Source organism: Microplitis mediator, chromosome 5 (genome assembly GCF_029852145.1).
Source record: "Microplitis mediator isolate UGA2020A chromosome 5, iyMicMedi2.1, whole genome shotgun sequence".
Classification (NCBI taxonomy): domain Eukaryota; kingdom Metazoa; phylum Arthropoda; class Insecta; order Hymenoptera; family Braconidae; genus Microplitis; species Microplitis mediator.
Window position 1 is genome coordinate 25,197,840 of NC_079973.1, and position 12,570 is coordinate 25,210,409.

The following is a 12,570-nucleotide window of genomic DNA, read 5'->3' on the forward strand; positions in this document are numbered from 1 at the left end:
AACGACACTTTATCAACATGACAATTTTATAAATTTTCAGTTTTTCGAATATCAAGTTGTTGAGTAAGAATTTACTGACACCGAAAAACTGCCGCCAACGACTGACGCTATCTCTCTTTTATCCATTTACAACTAGTCTTCACGTTAATAACAAATTTGTACAACAAGAACTGATTTCCATTACTAATAAATTTAATTACTTATATCCTTATTCTTTTATCACTAATTTCACTGCACTTTTAATTTTCCTTTAATTTTCGGTTTTGTAAATTTTATATTTTATATTTTTCTTATTAAATAAAATTGATTAATTTATAGTATAACAATTCCTTAATGACTAGATTTATTATTTATAATTTCTGGCTCTCCTGCCGAGAAATTATCAGACGGACCGCGTGTAAATTTATTTTGAATACTGTTCTTCTTGCCGACAATTTATATTTTAATCAAATCGGAAATGGCGACTGCTCACGAATTATTTAATTATTATTAATTAATTAGTTACTTAATAATTTGTGGCAACCGGCCGACAATTGGTTTACCTCTCCTTAAATTTTTCCAGCGATCGTGGCGTCCCTTTTTATAACAGCCTTCCTGCCGATTTCCGTTGACTTGGTTCTTTCCTCCAACTTCTCTTGCTGTTCACGTGTGGTCACTCGTCCGTGTCTTCTGCCGGTCCGTCCGACTGTGTCCGTTTTCACTCTTGTCACTCACTTATCAAATCTAAGTTCGCGATCATTCGGCCCTTATCGGAAAATCCACCACTCCAACTTATTTCCTTATTGGGTCTTGGGGACGAGCCCCTTAAATTAGCGCGCCCGGCGACAAGTCGATAAAATAGTAACGCATATGGGGTACTATGGGTAATTAATCAACCGCGGGAAGTCATGTTGATTTAAAGTTGTAATTTTAAATATTTACCCCGTTACAAAATAATGTAATGGCATTAATCGATCGAGTGACAGTGGGTCGATATGAGGACGGTATCGATATAATGGCGCGTAGTAGAGATGAAGAGTAAATTAACAAATGGACGGCGGGATACTAATGAAATAGAGAAATAGAATAAACTCGTTTTTAAAAATGATATGGACGTAGGTATTAGTGGATAGATGATGAGAGGAGTAGTGAGATAATGAAGAAGATGAAAGAGATGAGTTTGAAGAGGTGGATCTTTTAGCCTCGTAGACCTTGAACTGACTCGCGACTTGTTCGAGTCTCTTTTCTCTTCTCTGGTCTCTTCTGTTCTTTTTCTACTCTGGTGTACATGAACAGAAGTCCAAGATGGTGAGGGTGTGCTTAGAGATAGAGGTTTTATGTGTGAGTTGGCAAGAACGAGGAGGAGATACTGAGCAGAGACCCAATGGAGTAGAGGAAAGGGCATTTCATTGAGCCTCTTCTACGCAGCGTTAGTCACGGACTCTGCTGGATACGATAAAACTTTTTGCGGTGATTAGTTTCGGTAAATTCACGAGCAGAATTATTACAACCGTTACCATTTCGCGTCTTCATTATTATACATAAATATATTTTTATACACACATAATATAATCTGCACAGTCCGAAGGGAGATAAGCATCAAGCTTTGAAAACATATCCATGATTCATCACTCGGGAATTTTTCACCAAGGACAAGTAACGTCTGGAAAAATTAAAGCAAATAATTTTTAATAAATTCTGACAGCTTATACTTCTAAAGCTCGTCAATGTCTTGCGGGTTATGGGCCATGGGGTGTATGCACACCAAATTGATTGCTAGTTACTATGACTGGTCAAGGATACGTGCCTATGTAGCTGCAATAGTCGATAATTTACAACGCATGTTTTAGTATCATCAATTTTTCAACTTGTTGGTATGTCGATTTTTAGTTTACTCAAAAAAATCAAAAGTAAAAAATTATTTTTTTTTTTCAATCCGGGCTATGAAGATGTTGAACTGTCGGTTCATTAATATCTACACTCAGAAAATTAAGTAATTGTGTTTATTATCTCAAATTTTTAATTCCAATCATCTAGAATGATTCGAAAGTTTTCAAATGCCAAGATAGTTAGTGTTATAATTTTTTTTAATAGAGATACTAATATCAGGATGATAACAGTTACTATCAGGGATTGTAATAAATATTATTACGATCTAGATGATTTATTCAATCATCTAGATAATATTCACTACTATCGGATTGATAGTAAAAATTTTACCATCACTAGATGATAATTCCTATCATTTAATTTTCTGAGTCTAGAGAAATGTTCTTCTTCTCTGAATCCTAGAGAAACCAGAGTGAATGCGGAGTGAATTCGGATTTAAATTAAATCCGGATTCACTCCCGATTTTTTACAGTGTAACTATTATAATTTCTGATGGTAACTGTTACCATCAGAAATTATGAATATAACTATTTAAAATAATAACAGTAATTAACTCTAGTTAACATACATGATCGTAACAATTATCATCCATATGGTGAACATTACGATTAAAATTTTACCATCACTAGATGATAATTCCTATCATTAATTTTCTGAGTGTAGAGATTTAATTATTTTTTTTGCTGCGCATTAATATTTATTGGTAATTAATTTAGTAATTAATTTATAACTTATCGACTTTTTATTTCAATTAATTAGCAAATCATTTTTTTTTTTTTTAATTTTTATCTACAATTCAAAAATTAAATTGTATAATAAAGAAAATTTGATTACTAATTTAATCAATGACTTGAATTTCCATAGAAACAATAAAATAATAATTTTAAAAGCGGAAAGTTAAAAGTATCAATACGATTAAATATGCAGATGGTGAATTTGATAATGATATATCTTTGACACGACATCTAAGTACTTGTACTACTGTAATGGTATATTTCTGTAGTGCAACTGCAGTATAGGGTGACACGATATACGACCAGAGACTGTAAGAGAATAGAAGAGAAGAGAAGAGAAGAGAGGAAACGAATGAGATGCATTTGCTTCATCTAAGTAAAGGTAAAGAGTTAAAAGACAAGTTTTAACCCGACGTATGGCAGTTGTAGTGGCTCGGCTCTTAAGCTCATGTCGTGACGTTCGCCTAGGCTAACCACCAGTGTGATAGTATAACATAGGTCACGCCTATATGTACTGCCGCGGGATAATGTCGAACGACCGTAAATTTATGGCGAGAATTTAACGATACGATAACGTGGGAGTCGCGTAACCGTAAGACGACGACCAACTGACTCGTCCGATAGCTTTGAAACTTTCCCCTGTCTGCTCAACCAGCCGCTCTACTCGTTTTCGTTATATCTACACATTATTATATTACGATAAACCAAAACTAACTATATATACATATTCATATATTTTATCTCGGGTGTGGATTCCTCGGCACACGCCGAACATTTCGTTCTTACGCAACTTTCAATATAAATACACACAATAAATTATTAATAAACACCCAGTGATTATTCATATATATATATATATATATATATATATATATATATATATATATATGAATATATATATATATATATATATATATATATATATATATATACATATAATAATGCGAAGTTAAATAACACATACGCTCAATAAATAAGGTTTCACTTTTTTTCCGTATTCGATTTATCAATCACTCGAATTTCCAAACTCAAACTCGGACGAAATAATTGTATTTGTATTTAAAAAATGAATTCAATTTAAAATCAACATGAAATCGCTGTACAATTAAAGACTAATCTAGAATAAAATAATATTTAGCATTAAAAACAAAATTAATAATTAAACAGTAATGAAGAAGAGGTCAAATGAAAAGTGAATGCCCGACATTTCTCAGAGAGCTGTCGATGTAGGTGACCTCGTATCTTAATTACCTTGACTCGCGCTTGATTCTTAACAGAGTTTAACAAACTTAAATATAATAGAATATATACAAGTATAGATGAACGCAGTACATGTATATACAGAGTAAGCGAATGGACGAATGAACGATGCCCGTCTATCTGAGATAGCTTCATTAGCACCGGATAATCTCGCGTATCCGCGTCCTTAGAAAGTTCCCGGATGATGGTCGTCGATGGTTACGCTCGATAGTAATTTTATATACCTTCAATAACATCAGCACACATCTGCACACATCAGCACACAGATATTCCCTGAGGCACGCGTACAGCCATAGTCACAGATCGGCAAAACCAATGAACCGTCGATTATATATTTTCTATCTGATGGCTTATCGGCGAGAAGATCCGCGCGAATTGTCCGGGCAAATTTACGCGACAGCCTTCACCTATTGCTTATTTTATTAACCGGCCTATTTAGAAAATACTGTTGGGACTTTTTTATAAATTTATAAATAAATAAATATGTAGATATCTTTAACACCAGAGTAATACGATAGAGGGTACAGGATCAGATGCTTTGCTCGTAAGATGTCTTGACACGATCCCGGTGTGTCCGAACGATCTGATAACCTTTGATTTCCCTCGGCACACACACACACACACGCACGCACACTTTATATATAAATAAATATCGGAGCATGTATATGCGTGAATACAATCGATTAATTTCGTTATCAAACATGCTTGTATCTCTTTCACCTACGATAATGTATATGATACATTTACTTTATTACACATAAAAATATAAACATATAAATATAAATACATAATTCCTAATATAATGTTATGTGATTTAGAAAGTGTTTACAACATTCCACATACTTTATTGTTATTTTATTAACCATTTGTTGTTGGTAAAAGATATTTTAAATAAATTAATATCCTTAAATGAAAGTTGACACTTGTTTATTTGTTTATTTATTTAGTTTGAACCTTTTATTATGTGTCAGTGGAATTTTGCGTGATCTTTAGAGTAGGAACTACATACACTTGAGAAAGCAAACGTCGATACGTATCGCTCGCTGGACACCATCTCGATTAGTTATCGACACGAGAGTACATCGCAGCGCGTTAACTCGGAAGAATTGTTATGGGTGTAATTAATATCCGGATTACTTTACTTATTTATAAACAATAATAATTATAAATGAAAGCAATAACAACAGCAACAACAACAATAAAAAAAAATAGTAATATGCGAGGGTGGGGCAAAGCGGCCCCCCTAAGCCAATTATTACTTTTTGTAGCTTTCAACCATCAGATCACTTTACTTTTGTCTGAGATTCTGAAAAAAAATTTTTTTTTGTGGGGCGGAGAAGCCCCCCCCCCTCCAAAAAAGGATAAAAAAATTTTTTTTTTAATTGTTTTCATCATTAAGAATGTATTGCTTTATCTTGACAACTATTTTTGGTTTTATATTACTCAAAAAAAATTTTTGAAGGTGTAATAAATTGTTTCCCTTTGATTGACTTAATTACTAATTGTTATTTAAAAAAAAAAAAAAAACAATTCTATATTTTTTATTTGTCGTTATTTTGAACCCAAAAAACGTGTTTTTTGATTTTTTAGACAACAGATTATTTTGCATTATCAAAAAAATTTTATCAATTAAAAAATAAATTATTATTTTCAAATATTTTTAGTGGGCAAATTTGCATGATTCTGAAGTTAGCAGACAATTAAAAAATTTTGGATTTTTTTTTTCAACAATTTAATTTTAAAAAAAAGAAAACAAAAAATGCACATGTAGAAAATTTTGAAAACTATAGGTGCAATTTTTTCAAATATTTTTTTTTTATAATTTTTCGTTTAAAAAAAATTCAAAAATTATTAGACGTCGGCTAACTTCAGTCTCATAAATTTGCCCCAGTTACAGAGAATCAGCCGAAAAATGGATTAATATATTAAATTTTTTATAATTTGACAATAAAAATATGAAAGAATAATTTTTTCAGAATTTTCAGCTGGTCCATTTTGCCCCAAGTGTCACGCGTAGGGCTAAAAATATATTGGCTTTCTAGTAATTAGACGAAAAAAAAAAAAATTATTTTTGATCAAAATTTCAGGGGGGCCGCTCTACCCCACCCTCCCCTATTTAAAAATATAAACAATAATTTGAGTAAAAAAATTAAATGAACATTAGCCTGCTTTAAATATCTGGAGAGTTTAATGCCATCCTTCTTGTTTAAACATCCAAATACGATGAACAAGAACGCTCATTGAGTTCATTCACTTTATTTTTGATACTAATTACTGACACTATTTGAATAAATTATGCTAATTGTCGGTCACAATGAATGAGTTTTAAAATTAACGATAAAAAATAAAATGTTTATTAAATAGATCATAAAAGTAGGCAGCCGTTTTAGGACTTAGCTTTACGTTCCTTGGAGCATTACATTACTGCTTACGTCATCCCAAACATTGACAGTCTCGGTGCTAAAACAATGTTGATACTTTTAAACTTGACCTTATCTTTTTACTGCCCATTGCGCAATATTAATGCTAATGTATGTAATAATAAATAAATTCATAGGTGATGACAAATTTTTTGTCGGCACAAAAAATTTTTATCAGATGTAAATAATTTTTTGTCGAGTCAATGAAATGGAGGTCAGGATAAAAAATTAATTAATAATTGGTATATTGCCTTGGAGTTAATTAAAATTGATGCATTGATTTATTGTTAATGACAATTAAATTTTTTTTTAATTGCATAATTATTTAAAGACGTTTACATGAGCTACAGGTTACGAAATTATGCATTTTGAATAAATTTGAATAAAGTATGTTATTTTGATAAATTGAGTGTAATTGATGTAATTAAATTTTAAAGAAAGTCGTTGAGAAAATGCCGGTCTTAAAATTTAATCTTAATCGTACACCCGAAAATAAAAACTTAAGAATCGCGTGAGCTGCGGTCATTAATAAATATATTTATAAATGTTCATACATATATATTTATATATAAATTTTTTTTCCATCATTTGGAATCAGTTTGTGATGTCTTACTGCTCATTGACGGGCGCTGATGATTGAACTCATATAAATATCCCCATAAAATAAATATATGATATATTTAAGTACACTACACTGTAAAAATTCGCGGAGTGAATGCGGAGTGAATGAATTTTTAATTATTCACTTCCCTCGGAGTGAAATTCACTCCGCAGGAGAGTTTTCGTGGAGTAGATAATTTTTTATTAATTTAATCCCTCCGGAGTGAAATTCACTCCGGAGCAGAGTTTTGAAAATATTATTAATAAAATATAACTCCACTCAATAAAATCGAAGTAAAAATTCGCGTATTACATTATTGATTAGCTGATATGCACACACATACGCACATACATATTTAGGCACACACGCGCACTCGCACACACGCACGCACAGATTTGCACACAAGCACAAAATCGAACACACATACGCACACATTTGTACACACACGCACACATTTGCACACACGCACACACACACACATTGTTTAGCAGTTTAATATAAATTAGTATAAATTCATTTAAGTATTAAAACTCCGGACCGGAGTGAATTGGGAATGAAATAAAATCCGCGTCACTCCGAGATCACTCCGCTAAAAAAAACCTCCCAATTCACTCCGCATGCGGGGTGATTTTTTTCAAAACTCCGGAACTCCGAGTGGCGGAGTGAATGCGGATTCAATTTCACTCCGAATTCACTCCGGATTTTTTACAGTGTAAGTGCGTCAGTTTTATTTATTTATTTTATGTTAATAAATAAATTGTCGCTTTCTCGTTAGCTTTTATTTAACGTATCGTGGATCACGGACTCGGTCAAACGAAGACGTATCGTGCATGTTATTCTTGTAACCGGAAATGGAGAAACCCCGGCAGATGAGGAATTAAAATAAAATAAAAAAAATCGTCCTACGCAACAAGAGAAGAGAAATTATTGAGAAAGAAAAAACTGATGAGAGTGATCTCCAGATAACAGATAAAACTGTCGCCAGTTAAGTCTTAAGTCTCAGTAACTCTTGTCTTCGACTGTTTATTTTTTTTACCATCCAGCTTTTTAAATATTCGAAAAAATTCAGTTATCTTGTATCTTAATTTTATTCAGAGGTCTGCTTATCAATTTATGGAGTGAGTGGAAGCGAAGACTTGTGGGAGTAAGAGACCTCTAAAAAGCAAAGATGCCGACTAAGAGCAATTAGCTTGTCTGAAACCTGGTGGTCTCTCGAGCAGTCGGTGTCCACATTTTCCTGTACCCTCACTTATTTTACTTACTGTACTGGACAGTCTAGCCGGTCGCGGTTTCGCAACGCAACGTCGCTGAGTAGTTGGAACATCAAAGTCGACACTTAACTTATATACTAGTCCGTTGCTCGCTCTAATCGACGCTAATGATGAATTAAAATAAAAATTACGTCTCTTCGGTTGTTGACTTACACGCAAGTCGACGCCATATATCCACATGTTCATTCACCTTTACTTTACTTACATATTTATATTTATATTTATACATATATATTATTATTGCAGTCCCCTTTACTTTTAAAAAAAAAAATATCAATTGTTCTTACTCCAATTACATGTCTTTATTATATTTAATTCGACGTACCGTTATAATTTTGTAAATACAAAACTACCAAAACCGTTGTCGTTATATCATATATTTTCTTATACAAATATTACATACTCATCATGATTCCTCAAATTATTTATTTTTAAAATTATTATTTTCTTGAAAAAAAAAACTTTTTGTAAAAAAGTTATGGGTAAAATTCAAATCTTTTTGAGAGAATATTTAAAATTTTATGGCATTCAATTCAAGTTATGAATTGTTCATGTCAAAAATGTTATTTTTTATCCGATAGCTAATAAGTCCGTGAGAAATTGTCATAGAAAGTTGATCATGTAACCAAATTAAAGGGTAAAGGTCACTAAGAAATATCTGATAGTCGAATTAATTTTTTAAATATTTCAAAGTCTAAAAAAATTTTTTTTTATTCAAAGCGAGTGAAAAATTTTGCAACAAAAAATTAAAAGCTCAAGACAAAACTTGAAAATTAATACATTGAGTTTTACGGAGACATAAAAAATTTTTCCGCAATTGAGCTGGAGATTATTCTGTTTATTGTAAATTTAAATGCCAGAATAATAGAGAATAAGAATGAATTGACAACGATAGTTGGTATTGGGTATAAAAATAATGTTATGAAAATGGCTAGAGATCACAAACATGACAAACAGATTGAAAAAATAAATAAATAAAAGGTTGAACAGTATAAATATACTTTCACTAAGTAAGTATATCCAAGTGAACTAGATTTATTAACCGAGTCAATGGATCAATCGAGCAGAGTCTATTTAGATCAACCCAACATTTGAGATCGCATTATAAACCTCACTCTTATTTCATAAATTACTCATTACTCATTACTCATTAATAATTTCTCTCCACGAATTAAGACATTCACTGAAAATAATATTTACAACTCAATTTGCCCACGTGAACAAGATAATCAACAGTAAACCACTCATGAACCTGTCACTGAAAAAAACACATCGATAAACAATAATATCGCACGCCGAAAAAATAAATAACAAACCCAGGAGGTGAAAGTCACGTGCAATCTCGGTCCTTCAGCTTCCGCTTGATACACCATCGACAATAAAAAAATTTAAAAAAACGTTTCGGGAGGTCCTTGGATCATTGAAGCAGGAAATGGCACGAATTTAGTCCTAAGGCGATCTACAGTCAGAAACCGTGAACGTTACTGAGCTCTCGTTCCTCTTGCTCTTGGTATTATAAATTAACGACGTGATATCTAACTCGTGTTTGAGTATATAAATACGGTATTAAATATATATCATGAGAGCTAATCAAAGTTTTGTTATTGTATGCCCAGGGTCTGTTCATATATATTTGTATTTATACACGTACGGAGCAATATATTGAGATAGAGTAGCATCGAGTTGATCAACCGTAAAACATGTTTATCGTAGGAATTATTTAAATTGTTAATTAGATTAACGATTAAGTGTAATATTACTTTATAAATCAATATTTAAATATTATCAATTCGTTCTACTTTTATTTAATTTACCAGACATTTATTTGAGATTGATTTTATTTTATTCATTAAATTCCCGGGTTTTTTTATCTTTTAAATTTTATTTTCATTTGAAACAATCACTCAATATATTTATTTTGAATAATTTATTACTATATTTCAAAAATTTGCTATCAAAATTTGGATCAAAAGTAATCTTTTAAAATTTCCATCAAATTTGTTTTTTTTTCAATATTTTTTAAAATTTTTATTCAAAATATTTATGAAAACTTTGATTCAGAATATTTATCAAAATTATGATTCAAAATTTTTATCAAAAATTTGAAATTAAAATATTTATTAAAATTTTGATCCAAAATATTTATCAAAAATTTTAAATTAGAATATTTGTTAAAAATATTTATTGGAGTAAAAAAAAAAAATTAATTAAAATTTGAAATGAAATAAAATCTTGATATAAGTGCATGTAATATTGACAAAGAAGCAAATCGTGATGAAGTCTCGTGAGAAATGGGCAATTTAAATAAATCCAAGAACAAATCGGCTCGCGAGGCATCTAGATATCCAGCATTAAATATATATATTAGTGCAGTACCGAGAAATTGTCGCTTAACATACTAAAGTTTGTCTCGGGAATAACTAAATGTTCCAGACTACATGAGAACTCGGTTGGTTGGGTGATACGACACATAAAAGACACGAGAGACAAGCAAACACATACCTGGCACTTGGCAACTACTCGCTAGTTCGAGTCATTGATTCATTTTGAACACGAGAAAAGGCTTTTGCACTCGCACGTGCCTTACATACTATATATATACATATGATATTAACAAATATCTGGGTTCAATGTTCAATCAATGGGAAAACAACGACATACTTACACGTTTTTTGACACTTTACAAATCAATCAAACATTTTATTTTAGGCCCAGACTATTTAATAATTCATTTATTTTAATTCTGATAAAACATCAAAAATCATTCACTGATTTATCCTACAAGATAAATCTTTGCATAAATTTTAATAATTAAACCCTAAAATAAAAAAAAAAATTACGTCGGTCAATTAAATTCAATAGTTTAAAAATAAAAAAATAATTAGCGTGATAATAAATTAATTGCCGCGTAAAATTTAAAATAAATATTCGAGTCTCGGCACCGCAATTATAAATAATTCAATAAACGATCGGGGAGTGAAGGTGGCAGTGAAATATTTCGCGAGAATAACCCAGCACTCGGTAGAACTGAGACCGGGACTCGAACCCGGACCGAGAATTTCACTGCGCTCGTGCTAAAAGTAAAAATAAACCTATAAATATTGTAATAAATATATATACGCATAGATATAAATTTATATATCGTACACAGATGTGTAATTTAATAAATATCTTATCAATCTATTAAAATGGGCGCGGATAAATGCTGTTGGGCTGAAGCAGATAGAGCTGGAAACTTATTTTCACGGCACTTTCTTCGTGTCGTATGCTAATTTCACGCACGTCTCTCGGGTAAGCAATAATCTTTATACCTTTATAACTCATACAGACTTTATTTATACGGATGTATGTATACAACCGATTCATATTCATCTACATTACAAGTATACTAACGCGTAGTATCCCGAGGCTACTGTTTTCACGCCCGCACACGATATGATACGATACGATTACAACTACGTTATTTTAATAAAATATTTAATGGACATATTGGTCCGTCGTTTTCACACTGAATTATCATTTTTGTATTGAGGTAAGATAAGAAAATTGTGATTTTAATCAATAAATTATGAATGTGCCTTTTTGATTGGAATTTATGATATTAAATTTGACAAGTACAGTGAAAGAATGGTTTTACGCAAAAGCTTTTCCTTTAGACTGTCGAATACTACTGTAATTTTTGTTTCGTTTTTGGAAGACTTTTGCAACTTACAAATGTCATCTCTACTGCCGAAAAGGCATAGGCTGCATTAAGACCTACTATTAGAACTGAACAGGCGTATGAAAATAGGCAGCGTTTGGGAAATGAAAAACGGCCGGTAGATTCGCTCCTGTTGAGAATAACCCATCACAATATAAACGTTTTTTGTTCATTATGATGTCCTCGAGTAGGAGAAACCCTACAAAGTCCTAGGAAAAATTTTATTTTTGAGTAATCGGCGTCGGGCAAATGTGGGCAGATGACACTGTCTATGGCTTTTCATAAAGAGTGGCCCATAACTTTGCTCCTGTTGGGAATAACCCATCACAATATAAACGTTTTTTGTTCATTATGATGTCCTCGAGTAGGAGAAACCGTAAAAAGTCCTAGGAAAAATTTTTTTTTTAAATTCAGACCCATATGAGGGTGGGTGGAGATGATTTTCTATGAAGAGTGGCCCCTAACTTTGTTTCTGTTGAGAATATCTCGGCACAATATGGACGTTTTTTGTTCATTATGATGTCCTGTAGTAGGAGAAACACAAAAAAGTCCTGAGAAAAATTTATTTTTTGAGTTCAGACCCATATCAGGATAAATTAAGATAAATGAGGATGAGGCTGTTTATGATTTTCTTGACGAGTGGCCCGTCACTTTTCTCCTGTTGGGAATAACTCATGACAATATAAACATTTTCCGTTCCTTTCGATGTCTTCTA